Below are 16,267 nucleotides of genomic sequence, written 5' to 3'. Positions count from 1 at the left end.
GAAAGGTGACAGAGAATTGGAGAGATGGCACAGCTGTCCTCCAAAGTCACATACAGTGACGCATGACTGACTATGTACAGTATGTACTACTTTGCACTGGATAAGGTTAGAGTGTAACACCAGATGCATATTTCCATGATTTTTACTTACAATGCTGCATTTTTCCCCAAAAATTCCATCACAATACCCACTGCATAATATAGTGCACGTTTTGGCAAATTACACAGAAGCAGAGTCAGACTGGGCAAGCAGGACACCAGAAAAAAAAAAAACAGTTGGCCCCTCAGACCCAGGCCCCCTCCCTGCCAGAAACTTTGGGTGCTCCACCGCCAACACTGATTGTGGCCGCAAGGAAGAATTAAAAGGTACATGGTGCGCACATGAGAGGGGCTGGAGGCTGGAGGTAGTGGAAGAGTTTGCAACTGGGATGGGGGGACCCTAAGGTGGCAGCCTTGGACACCCAGTCCAACACTACAAACAAAGTGCGGCATGTTTTTGTGGCCTCACATTTATGTGTAAATGTAGTAAATTCCAGAACTTTGCTTTGGCAAAGTTAACGTTTCAGACACAAGGCTTTATAATGTGTGAAATTTGGATAGATACATATTGCTGTGATTTTTAGCAACAATTCATAATTTTCCCATAATTCCAATGTATTAGCAGATGCCCGATAAATAGTATCTACCGGAACTTTTGAGAAACACCAATAAGGACACAATTTATTGTCTATTTAAACAAACCTCATCCATCATTACGACACATAATTCGCTTATTCGCTTACTACATTTGTGCCCCAATTGAGTCAATTTTGGTGTGCAGCACCAATGAAATTAGTGTTCACTTCACTCAAGTCAGTTGCAACAATAGAGGTAAGTCACAGTAAGTGGCATTCTGAGGTCCTCTCAGAAATAAAAGCACCCATATAGAATATGGGATTCCTAGTCAAATCCATGCCATGAAGGGCAGTGCATAGTGGAGGGTCCATGGCTCAATGTCATATGTATAGAATGGGGAATATGAATGAATAGAAAGGTGAGAATCCCTAAATGATATTGATCAAGTTGATGCACATGATAGCAGATAAAAGACAAGAAGAAAAAATATGATAGATGGTTTGGCTTTGTGTTCCCATCCACAAGGAAATTTTGTTATTTTACTGTCCAACTTCAACTAAATAACAGCGGCAAGCGCATTCATAAAACACACACTACACACCACCCAACAATCCCTCTTCGTGGGACAATCCTTATTTTCTTAAACAGTCTTGGATTGCTTCTTAAACATCACCACACCACCCAAAAGTCTCAATTTTCTTAACACATGCCACAGTCCCAGGTCCTTGCTTAAACATCCTGCAAACCCTTTATTAGCCAGCTCCTTGGCTCCTGCCTCAGCTAATCCTGATTTCAAAAGCCTTCTCTCACAAGACTGTGGCATCATAAGGACTACAAGTGTATAAGCACAGAGGTGCATCATGTAGCCAACATAAGGGAGTAGGAAGTACTATTGTGTTGTATAGGTAAGGTCGCTTACCAAATATGCGGGCATACTGGTCATTAAAACATATCTGTACAATTGCCATGACAGTATCAAAGAAATAAGGGACTACTGGCTGCCTGTACATGTTCCCCAAATTGTCTAGAAAGTGCCCCTTATGTTCTGCTGTATTAAACACAGCTTTTCGGAAACTGGAAACTGCAGCTTTTAACTATTCTAAACAGATAATGCTACATCAGACTTAATACTAATGTACAATCCTATGCAAAGGCTCGCTGTTACTTGAACTCCTTACGGATTTCACCCTTAAACATCAGGCCAGGCTTATGAACCACTGCAAGGCCCCAAGTTAAAGATAAATGCCTGGAGAACCTAACGAGACCTACTACTTACAAGACAGCATTGCAGCCAAGACGGGTGTAGGTAAATGAATCAAATTACAGTTTATATTGCTCCAGAATAGAAAAGTAGTTTTGCTGAAATTAGAAGAAAAAACACTTTTTTATGTCCTAATAAAAAGATTCAACTTTTTACAACTACTGGTTATTTACTTTTTGAGAGGCATTTTTAAGATGATCTGTAGGGAAGTAAAGTTTAAAACATATAAATTATTGGTGTAGGTGTTAGATGGAGTGGACCTGGCACCCCAGCCCCTAACTCCCATAACATACCTACTAACACAATGGAATGAGGGACTCAACTGCAGTAAACATTTTGGTCAATCCCACTTTGTAGCCACACTACCAAAATATCACACCAATGAACAAAAACACCCCTACAGTCACTAGGTGCTTTTATACAGCATTTTGTGACAGACACACTATGACCCACACATGTGGCATGATCTAGCCCAAGCATTTCATAGCAAGAGTGACAGCCCCAAGCCTTGTACATGTGTTAACATCAGCGCTCTCACAACTTTAGTCTCCAAGTTGCTGCAAGTGTGCTTTCTATAATGTCAGAAATTACATCACAGTGTCACCTTGCAAAACTGGGAGGAGAAGACTGGGAGGAGAAGGCCAGGAGACGAATAGCAGGACAGTTGAGAAATATGGCATAATAATAGCATACTTGCTTGCATCTGAGAAATGTTCAACAAAAAATAAATATTATTATTGCTTCCTTAAAAAAACACATTTTGTACATTTATATTAAAAAGGTGCATGTGGATCAAATGCTTTGAGAGTAGTAAAAAGACAAAGTGGAGGGAATACTGACAGAACAGGATAGAAAAAGATGGACAATCTAGGGCTACTATATCAGCAGATGCCAAAGAAAACTGTAAATCAGGGAGGGGGTTGGAGTAAGCTGTCTATCCAGAGCAAAGCTGGGCATGCACCTAAAGGTCCTTTTCCAACAGGAATAAAACAAACCTGCACAATGGGTATCTATCCAATTTTTGGCCAGATATCGATTGGTCAGGTCTGTAGTATGTCCCTATACACAGATGAGCTGCCAACTCAGTCTGAAAGTGCTTTTTTTCTTATTTTATTTGCTTATAAAAAACTCACTGATTAATATTTGTCCTTAATTTATTCCAAGCAAGTGCTTGTATGGGGCTTTTACTGTTAAGTTAAGGAGACCTCACATTTTTGCACTTGCTCTCTTTTGTTATTCCTTTGCTCATCAAAAAAATTGATATGTTATGATCAGCCTTCGTCTGAACTGCTTTAGTCATGTGGTACACAGCAATACAACATCTGAGTATGTTTTCATGTTGATGCTTTCATGAGATGCCTTTTAAATATGATTTGAGAATGATTTTAGGCATTTTGATATTGCAAGAGGGAAAACACAAGAGCAAGGAAAAAGAAAATTCCTAGATAGGGGTATAAAAACAGAGAAAGCCCAGGGTCTGCTGGGAGTCCAGGAATACAGAGGAATTAAGCTGTATCCTAATTGATGGAATAGTTTCTCTAATATTTTTATTTTTTAATTGCAGAAAAATAGAAGTTGCCTTTCCCTTTTCCCATTTCCTGAGGAACATGTGCTGCATCAAACTCAGATGATGAGGATTTGTAGAGATGAGCAAATGAATGTGGACATACTGAAAGATTAAACCCATGACGCCAACCTTCTTCTATACACCCTTGATAGACCTTATTTTCTTACATTGGTCTGAACTTTATTCCAAGTCACTGCTTTAACCTCTTAATACCCAGAGGGTAGGGCAGTCCTTCAAGCCATGGTTACCCAGAGGTTTCCTCCACAGGGGTTTTCTTCCTTTTCTTTTTGTTGAAGGAGACTCTAAGCGAGTCCAGAGGTTTCTCTAAATTTTCCCCACTGCAAAATCTATTTCTCTAAAGGAACAGTGAGCATTTTTATATTAAAAATACTTCATTTGATCTTGATTGTCTAGTTTATACTTTCCTAGGGTTTATGAAATCCATACAGCTAAATGTTAGAATTATTTGGGACATTTTATTTGTAAATAAGTAAATAAATTCATGAGGAGGAAAGATTTCTCTGTCCCCAAACCACTCCAGCGAAACCATTACCAGAATCATTATAAATCAGTTCCAGTCCATAAAGTTTCTTTAGTTTGATCCAGAGCCAGTTGTTTAAAAATACATTGACTACAGATTGATCGGCTAGGAAGCACATCCCCATTTAAATGCAGTTTGTATAAATATTAATTGAAATTACATAAAAAAAACTACCCCGGTTGTTAATGTATGGTTCAGAGATGCTGAATACTTAGAATATGTAATAACTATATTATATTATTGTGACAATATCCATTGTTTGAATTTCTCAATCAGGCCAAGGAAATAGATGGACCAGTTAGCCACTTTGTCATGCGAGCTCTCAATTCAGTATTTTAAAATTGACTTCCTTTTTCTCTGTAATAATGAAACAGTAGTTTGTATGTGACCCCAACTAAGATAATTTATAATTATTGGAGGCAAAACAATCCTAATGGCTTTATTTAATGTTTAAATGATTTTTAGTAGGTATGTAGGTCCAAATTACGGAAAGACCTGTTATCTGGAAAGCCCCAGGTTCCCGAGCATTCTGGATAACAAGTGTAATACCTGTATTTTCTTTTTTGCAAAGCACTTTTCTAAGCATCCAACCCTTTCTGTAAATTATCTTTTGTTACAAAATGCTGTCTAATGTACAAAGCACAATTTTAAAGCACAGCTTTAAAATCTAGTCAGCTTTATGAATTATTATTGGAAAATAAACCCTACTGTATAATATTTATATATTTAGAAGTCCATCTTTATGTGCAAGACAAAAAAGAAAAGGAACACGAAATGAGCTATATATAATGAGCTGTATACAGGGTCCTGTCCTATGATCAAAATAGGGTATCATGGGGGGTGTTTATTTAAAAGTAAAATTGATTATTTTAATAGCTTAAAATCTTTCTTACACTATAACTTATTATTATAGCAAAGGGGAGCTCAATATGTAATATTATTGTTATTATAACTATAAATCTTCCTAGAAATTGCAGATGTAACTGTGAAATTTAGTGCAATTTTCAGATTCACTGGCTTCATAGAAAAATCTCCATGAAAACTACTTTCAGATGATGGTGAATTTGCACATGGATCCTTTGGAAATCACCCTGACTTACCCCCACCCCCCGATCACCGGGTCACAAACAGTAACAACCTTCACAGGCTAAAGGCACATAGGGGGGTTTCTTTGACAAAATATCCAGCCAGAGGAAACCAAGCCAAGCCAAGCCAAAAACCTTGTGTGCCACTTTCCCTTTGACTTAAGTACAGGTAGTTCTAAACCACTATCTTGCAGTGTTTTGGTTGCCATCATTCAATTGAGGCAACATTGTTGTTTCTGGTGTTTCTGCCTATTCTTCCCTGTGTGCCATTATCCATACAGGCCTTGGGGAAATAAGGTGAAAGGGAAAAGTCCCATCCTATTCTATGGCATTTCCCAGATCTGAAGTTGTCTTTTTCACACATTTCACACCATAATCTTCCTTACTCTTGTTTATCCCCTGTGAATGTCACTTTTCTCCTCACCACTTCTTCAATCAAAGCTCAATTTTACCCCACTATAGGATTTTTAATTTTTTTTGGTCCCCTAAAAACCATAAAACCTAGATATAATTGTGTGCATTAAGTACTTTAAATTTGAATTAGACAAATCCATATTGGCCCTTTAAACTTTGTGCACAGGAACCTTTCAATCTGGATGCAGTGCCAGAAAACACACAGTGTAACATAGACCAAAAGCCTTAATGGGGCTTTCACAATTGCTCTTTTATGGCGGCATCATAGGTTCAGTATCCTCCATAGCGGGGTTAATACAAGTTACTGGGTGCCCTTTTTCAGCAGGATTCGAATTCGGCTGATCCTAAGCCGAATTCTGACCGATCCAAATTAAAATCTTTGAAATCATGTTACTTTTTATAACTCAAACAAGGAAACATGATGTTTTTCTGATTTGCACTATGCACAGTTCTTTTTTAATCTTCCTTACAAATTAGAGTTCGAATTCAGAATTCAGCTGAATCTGTCATGATTCGGGCAAAAGCCAAAATAGGCATTTGGTGCAGATTTTTTTCTGAAACTGCTTCTGAGCCCCCAGCAGCTGTGGGTTCTGCTTCTTCGATTAGCAATATATGCACGAGTGAAAGCATATGCTACATTTAAAATGAAAAACAATATACAAAGGCTGCAGAATACTGCTGCTAAGTAGGGATACACTGAATCCAGGAATCAGTTTCTCAGCAGAATCCAGATTTGGCTGAATCCACATGTCTAGCTGAACTGAATCCTTAAAATGACGTGACTTTTCATCATATAAACATGAAAGTTGAAAATGTTTAACCCTTCTGTAGCCTAATTTGCATATGCAAACATTAAAGCTGTAAATAGTGAATAATTTCTCTTAGAGACCAGAACACAGGCAATGTTGGAGGGGATGTGGTGTGCATAGTAGTGTCACATACAGTAACTGCAGTTCAATATATCAAAAATGCTTTCTCTCTGTTTTTTTTTTTTTTTTTTAAACAGACCTAATTACCCTGCACCAGCAGTAGAAGTAAATGCAGGGAGGGGATCATCAGATGCAAGGGGGGGGGGGGGCTTTACAGGCTCTTACTGGGCCCCATAGTGTCCATAGAGTCTACTCTTCACTAGTTACATACTGCTTTTAAATAATATCTCATTTAAAGAATAATTAAGACTATTATTGTAAAATCCTCTAAAATTACTCTAAACAGCCCCCAGAATAACATATCTTTTTCCCTGCATGCAGATTTATTTTGTTACTTTGTTGTTCTATGCAGTTCTCTGAACTGCAGCTCTTTTACTTTCTTCCTTGTCTAGCATAAAGCTGTGTCCCTTTTCTCAGCACTCCTTCTCTATTTGACTATGAAGACCTCAAGGAGGTGCCTACTGGGCATGCTCACTGCCTCTGCTCCAATTAAAATCAATCATGGATGCCCAGTAGGCATCTATTTGACACCATAATAGGAGGAGTGCTCAGAAAGCAAAAGGACGTGGAGCTTAATGCTACACAATGAGGTAACAAAAAGAGCTGTAGTTGACCTGGCTGTAATAGAGAAAAGAAATAAATCTGGATCCAGGGAGAAAGTAATTTGAGAGTTTAAAAAAATGTATTCTTTAACCTTTGGTCTCACCTATATAGATTAACATTAACATATATATATATTCCTGTGAGTCAACTTTCTCGTGTAAGGAGGTTAGTTTGTGAAGCCCATGAAAGGGAGATACAAAAGATGTGTCAAAAGTTTTGAGATGAGGCTATCCTGAAAAGTAATACATAAGCCTCAGCATAGAGTTCATAATTCATATAAAAGGAGCAAGCAAGGGGGGGGGGTGTATACACTTTGTTACACAGTATTCTGACTATAGTGAATCCATTGCTCAAATATTACATAAACATTGGTATATTTTTCAAAAAGCACACCCTCTGATATAGAAGCTTGAGACACCACCTTTAATCTCATATCGTAGGGGCAGAACCATCGGTAATGAAGCCAGTACCTTTTTGGGAGTTATATGTACCCCTGTTTAAACTGTACACCATGCCCATATGTTCTAAAGGGTAAAGAGTTCCTTCATCTACATATGGAACAGAAGGTCCAGGTACGGGGTCATTATACTTGTGTTATGAAATATGTGGTTTATGTGCTGATCTGTCCGTGTGGTCTCATCTATATAGGTGAGACCACACAGATGGTGAAATCACGTATTTCACAACATAGATCTGCAATTAAAATAGGCAATACTACGCTAGTTTGCTATTTAACCTTAAATGCTGAGCTATTGGGCAGTCCTTTAAGGAACCACCTACATATAATATATACACATAATGTAATAAGAGTAATGTCGCTCATCCTACAATTAAACAGGAAAGTTTGGGTGCACCAGACCTGGTTAAACTATATACATCTAAACTTTCTCAGCACTCCTGTAATATAAAATATATAAAATGTGACCAAATGTGCCCTGTTTTGCAGATATTTTCCCTTGATGCCTGTAGGGTTGTTTAATTCACTTTTTTTTACATGCATTTATTTTTCAGGAGAGCTGTATATAGTTTAACCAGGTCTCGTCTCTTGTCTCTTGAATTGTAGGATGAGCAACATTACCCTTCAATGTGTATATATTATATGTAGGTGGTTCCTCCTGCTGCCAGTATAGGGACTCAAGCAGTCAGGCTCAAAGATAGTTGATTCCTGGAGGGAGGGACCACTGTGAGCTTTGCCTAGTGCTTAGGATTGTGTGACCAAGGCAATGAATATGTCACGGACTGTAGTGTAGAGAAGCCCCTAAACTGCCAGAACTACTCTGTTAGGTGTAGCAGGAGACTCCCACACACGGCCAAGTTTAATCCGAATACGCGGTCCCAAAAGGATCAGGCAAAGGTAAAGTCAGAGTTAATCAATGGGTCAGTGGCAGGCAGTGAAGATTTGTAAGTCAGGGACAGGGAAAAGTCAAAACCAGCAGAAATCAGTACAAAATGAGCTTTAGCAAGGTCAGAAGACATTAAACCAGCTTGGGCACTGAAACAAGGGAAGAAACTCTATTTAAATTCAAATTTCATGCCAAAGTGACGTCAGTGAGTCCACCGCAAAGGTATGCGTGCCAGAGCGGTCTGTCTGTACCATCAGATCAGCACCAGCTAAGAGACTGTAAAATTATTCCGTCAATAAAGAGTTTTCATTTGTTTTTAGGAAGCACAGGCACCCAAGTTATTTGTGAGATTTAGTTCTATATGTGTCATGAATGTGGTTAACCCATCCTCCACCAGTACAGCAAGGGCCTATCTGAGATGGAAGAGTCCATGTAACCTGTGCTCTACTGGTTATTGTAAGGTTGTAAGGAATTGTAAATGGCCAAGTTCCAGTTTGGTAAGACCAAGGCAGGTCCAAAAAAGAAAGAGGTACGTAATGGTAACTAATGTTACATAGCCACGTGAGAGCATGCAGCCAGTATAAGCAACAACCGTTTAGAGAGACGCTTATAAAGAAGACAAGATACAGTAGCTAGAGACACTACAGCAGGACAGCAAAATTAGGCTGTAATACTCAAAAATGACCAATAGATGTCACTAATAACATATAAACATAAACAGAACAGTGTACATAACCATTCGTAAATTAATAATGTAAAAACAAAGCACATCCATATTTATGTTTATAAATAAAAAAAGACTAAAATGTCTGTGCATATATCTGTGCATAGGAAAAGTGTGGCTCAACACCACCAGGAAGTCACAGCAGATGTCATGGAGAAAGATCAGTGCCATACACTGTATTAGAGCTATAAGATGTGTCATTTAGATTGTAAGCTCTATGGGCAGGGACCTCAATCCTCTTGTCTCTTTGTCACTGAGCTCTGTGGAATCTTTAATGCACTGTTCTTTTTATTAATTTATTTGCACTTGTTATTGTACTTTGTATTTATTGATCTATTATTGTAATGATCCCTGGTTGTTTATTTATTTATTGTTCTTCTGTAAGGTGCCAACATAAGTAGCGCTATGTAAAAAAAAAAAAAACATATATATATATATATATATATATATATATATGTTGCAAGAAGACAGGCACTCACGTATAAGTCCAAGGGAGCCTGGGTGCAGTCCCAAAATAATAGATGGAGTAGCTGTAGAGAGAGTCCGCACTCACAGGTCTTACAGAAAATGTAGAGGTGTTTATTCAAATCAACATCTAACGTTTCGGCTGCATCCACAGCCTTTCTCAAAGACAATGTGAAACAAACACTGGTGCACTGAAAAAAACGAATTTGGCGCCAAACAATGACGTCATAGGTGTTAGCATACAGTGTGAAAAAAACGCTCTCAAAACACATTGAATCGACAAAAAAATTATAACATAATATGGATTAGGCATAGAACACAAACAAAAGGACTGTCAGGGGAAAGGAAAAGTGGGTGTGTATTAAAAAGCCCGCATATGTATCCAGTGCTGAACTGCAACTGACACATGTCGCAAAGACATCCCCAAATTATAAGTTTATAAATGTACAAAATCGAACTGGCCCAAGGAATAAGAAATAATGAGGGACAGTAGGGCAAATATACATCAAGAAGTTGCTGAAAATGGGTAACTAACATAACTGTCCTGTGCAGCATGTATTGCCTGACATGACAGACGTGACTGAAATAATAAGGGACAGTAGGGCAAATATACATTGTGGAGTTGGTGAAAATGAGTAAGTAACTGATGTGACTGTCATGTGTTGCATGTGATGCCTGACATGACTGACATGGCTGTCAAATAATGCATTATATGGTGTGCCTTATGGGGAATCGGTCCGCTTATTTGTAGTAAAGCTAGGACAAGGGGAATAGAAGAGGCAATGGGAAGAAAAGTAGTCAAAGAGAAAGATGGAAAATAGTAACTGAGGAGAGACAAAGTAGAGAGGACAGAGTGAGCTAATGATTTTGGCAACAAATTCGTTTTTTTCAGTGCACTAGTGTTTGTTTCACATTGTCTTTGAGAAAGGCTGTGGATGCAGCCGAAAAGTTAGATGTTGATTTGAATAAACACCTCTACATTTTCTGTAAGACCTGTGAGTGCGGACTCTCTCTACAGCTATATACTGTATGTATGTATATATATATATATATATATATATATATATATCAATCCAAATGGTGTCCGCACTCCAAGGCTCAATATTCTGCGGGGTGCTTAGCCAAAATTATGTATGCATAGAAAATAATCATCTGTGGCCAGCACTCCCTTCAATGTTTCTTCCAAAAAATTTTTATTGCAGATATATTGTTAAAACCAACGTTTCGGTCCTTGTTAGGACCTTTCTCAAGGATAAAAAACAATAGTGCATCACATCACATCTAAATACCTGTGTACCCTAGCATGTGAAATTAGGTGCCCAATCCCCATTCTCTGACCATTATGTAATTAACCAATGTGGTTACTTGTGTACAAATTTGAATAGTCCAATGTGTGGCCATTATTTGTGCATGTGTATATCCATTCTAAAATATATATATATATATATATATATACCTCTTATTATATCATGACCTAAGTGATTCTATAAAATATCAAACAAAGTGCAATAATCGCATATCATAAATAATTGCATGATATAAAATATTTGTTACAAATAATTTGTTATAAATAATCAAAGTGTAATGCACTTTATAATTGTATTTTATGGCATTACACTTTGATTATTTATAACAAATTATTTGTAACAAATATTTTATATCATGCAATTATTTATGATATGCGATTATTACTTACCCTCCATCTGTTAGGGTAGGGGATAGATTATAAATTATTATAGATGTCAGGTCAGGCAAGTGATTCTTTAGAACTGTATAGTACCTGTGTATAGTGCCTGTGTATAGTACCTGTGTATAGTACCTGTGTATAGTACCTGTGTATAGTGCCTGTGTATAGTACCTGGGTATAGTGCCTGTGTATAGTGCCTGTGTATAGTGCCTGTGTATAGTACCTGTGTATAGTACCTGGGTATAGTGCCTGTGTATAGTGCCTGTGTATAGTGCCTGTGTATAGTGCCTGTGTATAGTACCTGGGTATAGTACCTGTGTATAGTGCCTGTGTATAGTACCTGTGTATAGTACCTGTGTATAGTACCTGGGTATAGTGCCTGTGTATAGTGCCTGTGTATAGTGCCTGTGTATAGTACCTGTGTATAGTGCCTGTGTATAGTGCCTGTGTATAGTACCTGGGTATAGTACCTGGGTATAGTACCTGGGTATAGTGCCTGTGTATAGTACCTGGGTATAGTGCCTGTGTATAGTGCCTGTGTATAGTGCCTGTGTATAGTGCCTGTGTATAGTACCTGGGTATAGTACCTGTGGGATGAAATCTGCAGCAAAAGTTGAGAGTTGGTTCTTAGGTAAAGTTACAGCTGCAGATTCTTCTGCAGATTCTTTTTGCAAAATCTCCCGATCCCTGTGTGCATCTGTGCTCTGATTGGTCAATTTTACTGTCTGTCAAGAAAGCTGTGCTCTGATTGGAGAATCCACAAGAAGAAAGATCCAATCGGAGCACAGCAAAACGGGCTTGCAAGAACAGCTTTCCAGGACAGTGCAGAAACGGAGTAAGGTTTTTTTTTTGTTTTGTTTTTTTTTAATGTGCCAAGCAGGTTTGGGGAGGCCTTATGGAAAATCCGCCTATGCCTTTAAAGATTTTTTGACGTGAGTGCCTGTTGATATTTTGATTATATATATATATATATATATATATTCTAACTGCTGATCGAATCAGTCTCATGCAGTCCATGCAGTGACTCAACTAGAACTTTTTCATGTTGCTGCTACAATAAAGGGACATCTCTAATTATTTATTTATTTATTTTCATTTTGGCAAAATAGCAAAATAATTTCCCTCTCTAGCAAACATTACAAAAGTGAAGTACAAAATAGGGGGTGGGGTCTAATTATACAGGTACGGGTTTTTCTGGTTTTTCATTTAGTTTGTTTCAAAATATTTTGTTCTTATACATGGAATAAATTAACTTTTCTAAGCCTCCAATAAAAAGAGCCAAAACAGGGAGTCAAACCTCTATTACTAACCATACACTTCAAGCAAGAAAATATCATATTATGGAGGCACCACGTGGTCAAGAAGGGTATAGCAACTACAGAAAAATAAGTTAAAAAAATAAGGTTATTTTAATAAAAGCCAGTTAACTTTTAACAAGTTTATTTATTTAGTTATTTATTTAGTATTTAAGTGTTCCTGGTCAGTTTAATAGCCAAATTTCCCATTTTTAAAAGGATTAATTTGGCTTTGCTAGTGCAGAGAGTGTAATTGTTGTGCTGGGGGGTGAGGGGGGCTGGTATTGCAGGAACCACCTCAGGGTCCCTTACAGTCAGTCTGTTTTTGGTTGCAAGTATCATGGATTTCAACAACTAGAGAACATTTTCTCTCTACCAACTTACAGTTTAATTAATAAAGGTGAAATTCTTTTACAAAATATGTTACAGAATGTCCTATATTCAGAAACTTTTCAACTGATCTTTATTTGTTATAGTTTTTGTACTTTTGTTTCGGTTTTTTTTTTTAACGCTTCAGTCCCTTTCTTATTGATTTTCCTGTCTGTCATTCAAACCGCTGCCTGGGGTGCTAAGGTAAATTGGACTCTGGCAAACCGATAGCTGCTAAAAATTCCAAACTGGAGAGCTGCACTACAAAAAAATGAAGACCAATTGCAAATTGTCTCAGAATATCACTGCCTACGTCATACTTAAAGTTAATATTAATTGAACCACTCAGTAGTATAATTAGGGTCATGCAGGCCTGGGTGTAGGATTTCAACCAAGGCCTCATATGACCCTCCGGCCTGCACCCTCCATCCTTCAGACAGCCCCCCTTTACCCACTGGATGGTTCCCTCACCCACCTGTTGGTTCCCCTGCACCTCCAATGTGACTGAACAAATACCACACTCTTCCCTACCACATCCTCGTGCCGCTGGGGACCCAGGGTAGTTATGCCACAAGAACCAATATACACTTAGGGGCAGATTCATTAATGTATGATCGATCCGAATCGGACTCTTTCGTACTGCGCGTATTTTCTGCGACAATTCGTTACCTTTGCGTGACTTCTTCATACTTTGCTACAAAATCATATTGTCACGCCGAGTACGAAAGTTTCAGATTCATTCAAGCTTCATATGGTGACTTTCCTTGGGCCAGGTTGGAGCTGCAGAGTGCCATTGAGTCCTATGGGAGGCTTCCAAAATCATGCACAGAAGGATCAAAGTCTGAAAGGTTTTCCCGCCGTTTACGATTGTTGGATACGATTGTATTTTTATTTCATATTGCCACATACCTCTTTAGACATGAATAGGCTTGGCAGGAATAATTGGTCAATAGGTTTTATGGGGCAGCATGGCACATTTTATTAAAGCATAGTGTTTCAAAAAGCTCTTATAAAACATAGTAGCTGCATACAGTATGTACTACAAATGGCAGCTTGGGCCCATTGCAGAAGGCACATTGTATGTGTCCTGACAATGGGAGGCAATGTCCCTTAAAAATATTAATGGTTCACTGGTGGCAGTAAATGGGGTAAAGCATCCCTGCAGTATGTGTGCACATTCTCTTCTTTTCATTGGATTTGTGACATTTGCCTTATGTCTAGGGAGTTACCAGCACCACTGCTAATATCACTATTTTCAGAGAAGAACTAATTTTGTTTGGTTCTTACTCATAGCCCATCCTTACCTGTGAGGTCTGTATACAAAGCTAATGAAATCTAAGTGGATTCCATGCTTTCTGTAGTTTCCTCTAGTTTCTGAAGTAAGCAGAGTGGGTCAGGGAGGGAGGCAACTGATTGCAAGTTCAAACGTAGTTAGCCAGGGGATGTCAGCCACAAAATCCTGACTAAAATCCCACTAAAGTGCATAAACAGCTAACAAAGCTCTGCTTCCTTTGTAAGAAAAACAGCAGGGAATCAAGAAAAAAAGCCACATATTGGGCCTGATTCACTAAAGTGCGATAAAATTTATTGCACGCTTTTTTGCGTTAAATTAGTCGCAGTAATTAGCGCGCGATTCACCATAGTATTATCGCATTTTCGCGTATTTTTCGCGTGACCGCATGCGTTAATTTCCGCGCTGAAAAGAGTACGATCGCATGATTCACTTAGGCGCGCTAAATATCGCATTAGGCTATGCGAAAATTAACACCTACTACAGGCAGGCCATAAATTATAGAAAAGTACAGTAAATGAGTTTTTGGCAATAAAATATGGACTTTGCAGTGTTATTTATTCAAGTATGTGTCTTTTTACTAAACTTTACTAAAGTCTTGGCATGTATGGAATTTCGCTACTAATATACAGTACCATAGCGGTAAATCTTTAGTCGCCAAATTATTTTATGTATGTTATTTATTCAAGTATGTGTTTCCCCTAGAGTGACGCAGCCGCCAGTTTGCAGGGAAATGGTCATTTTTAATACAGTAATTTTCCGCAAGTATTGGCGTGTATGGCTAACATGATGTGTGTTCATTCGCACGAATGTATATGCGGCTACAAGTGATAAAATGTTTCGCCAGGCAGCGAATTTTTTCATGCGTTTGGCAAAACAATCTGCCAATGGCAAAACACATAAAAAAATTCGCCACGCAAAAATTCACCGCACGTCCAAAAATTTACACAGGTGTCAAAAAATAATAGTTGCGGGCAACAATTTTTTTGCCCGCACAACAGTTTTGCCGTTTTGTGGATCTTTCGAAAGATTTGCTAATTTTTCACCAAAGATAACCAGAACACATTTACTCATCACTAGAGGCTACTATTTATAAGCATCTACCATTTATATGATACCATTTATATGCTACCATTTATATGTGGCTAATATTTTTATACACTATTTATATGCGGCGACAATTTATATACACTATTTAAAGCTACTATTTATATCCGGCGACCAAACACGAGCGTTATTTAGTGCATGTACCGGCAAATACCGCATTGAAATAGTCTTCGCGAGTTAAATAACGCATGCAATATCGCGCGTAAAATAGCGCAAGTATGCTTATAGTGAATCGTGCGAAAAGTCGAGAAAATTAAGACGCGATAAAATTTTTACTGCATGCTATAAATAACGCACGTTATTTCGCACTTTAGTGAATCGGCCCCATTGTCTTTTTTTTTTTTCCAATAAATTAACCTATAAATGGATATTTAACCACTCAGTTAAGTCACAGATAGGATTAAGTAGTGACCAGATACCAATTACAAACAAGTTTTTACCTCAAGTTCATTTTTTGTGCCAAATTGCACAAACTTGAATTAGAGTTTCCGATCGTTATGATTTATTAAAGTGGACCTGTCACCCAGACATAAAAAGCTGTATAATAAAAGCCCTTTTCAAATTAAACATGAAACCCAAAATAATTTTTTTTATTACCACATCCATACCCATTATAAAAGCATTTTAAAATCCCAGCTGTCAATCATATAATGCCTGCCCCGCCTCTATGCCTTAGGCATAGGGGTGGGCCAGACAGTTACTTTCACTTTCAATTCAGAACTTCTTAGATGTTGCTGCACTGCTCACATTCCCCCTCCCTCCTCACCATGTAATCAGTAACCAGTGCATGGACATGGGTATCAGGTCCCCCCATACTGGCACAGAAACAAGATATTGGCAGGATGCAATGCCTGCTTTGATAACAGTGTCCACAAAATGGCCCCTGCCTGCTTGCTGCAATTGTGAATTCCAAGGCTGAAGAAAATAAAATTAAAATAATTTATGTGGTGTAAGTAAAGTTTATTTTGCTTG

The sequence above is a fragment of the Xenopus tropicalis genome, chromosome 2 (assembly GCF_000004195.4).
Source record: "Xenopus tropicalis strain Nigerian chromosome 2, UCB_Xtro_10.0, whole genome shotgun sequence".
In the NCBI taxonomy this organism is placed as follows: domain Eukaryota; kingdom Metazoa; phylum Chordata; class Amphibia; order Anura; family Pipidae; genus Xenopus; species Xenopus tropicalis.
Note: the sequence above shows the minus strand (reverse complement) of the source record.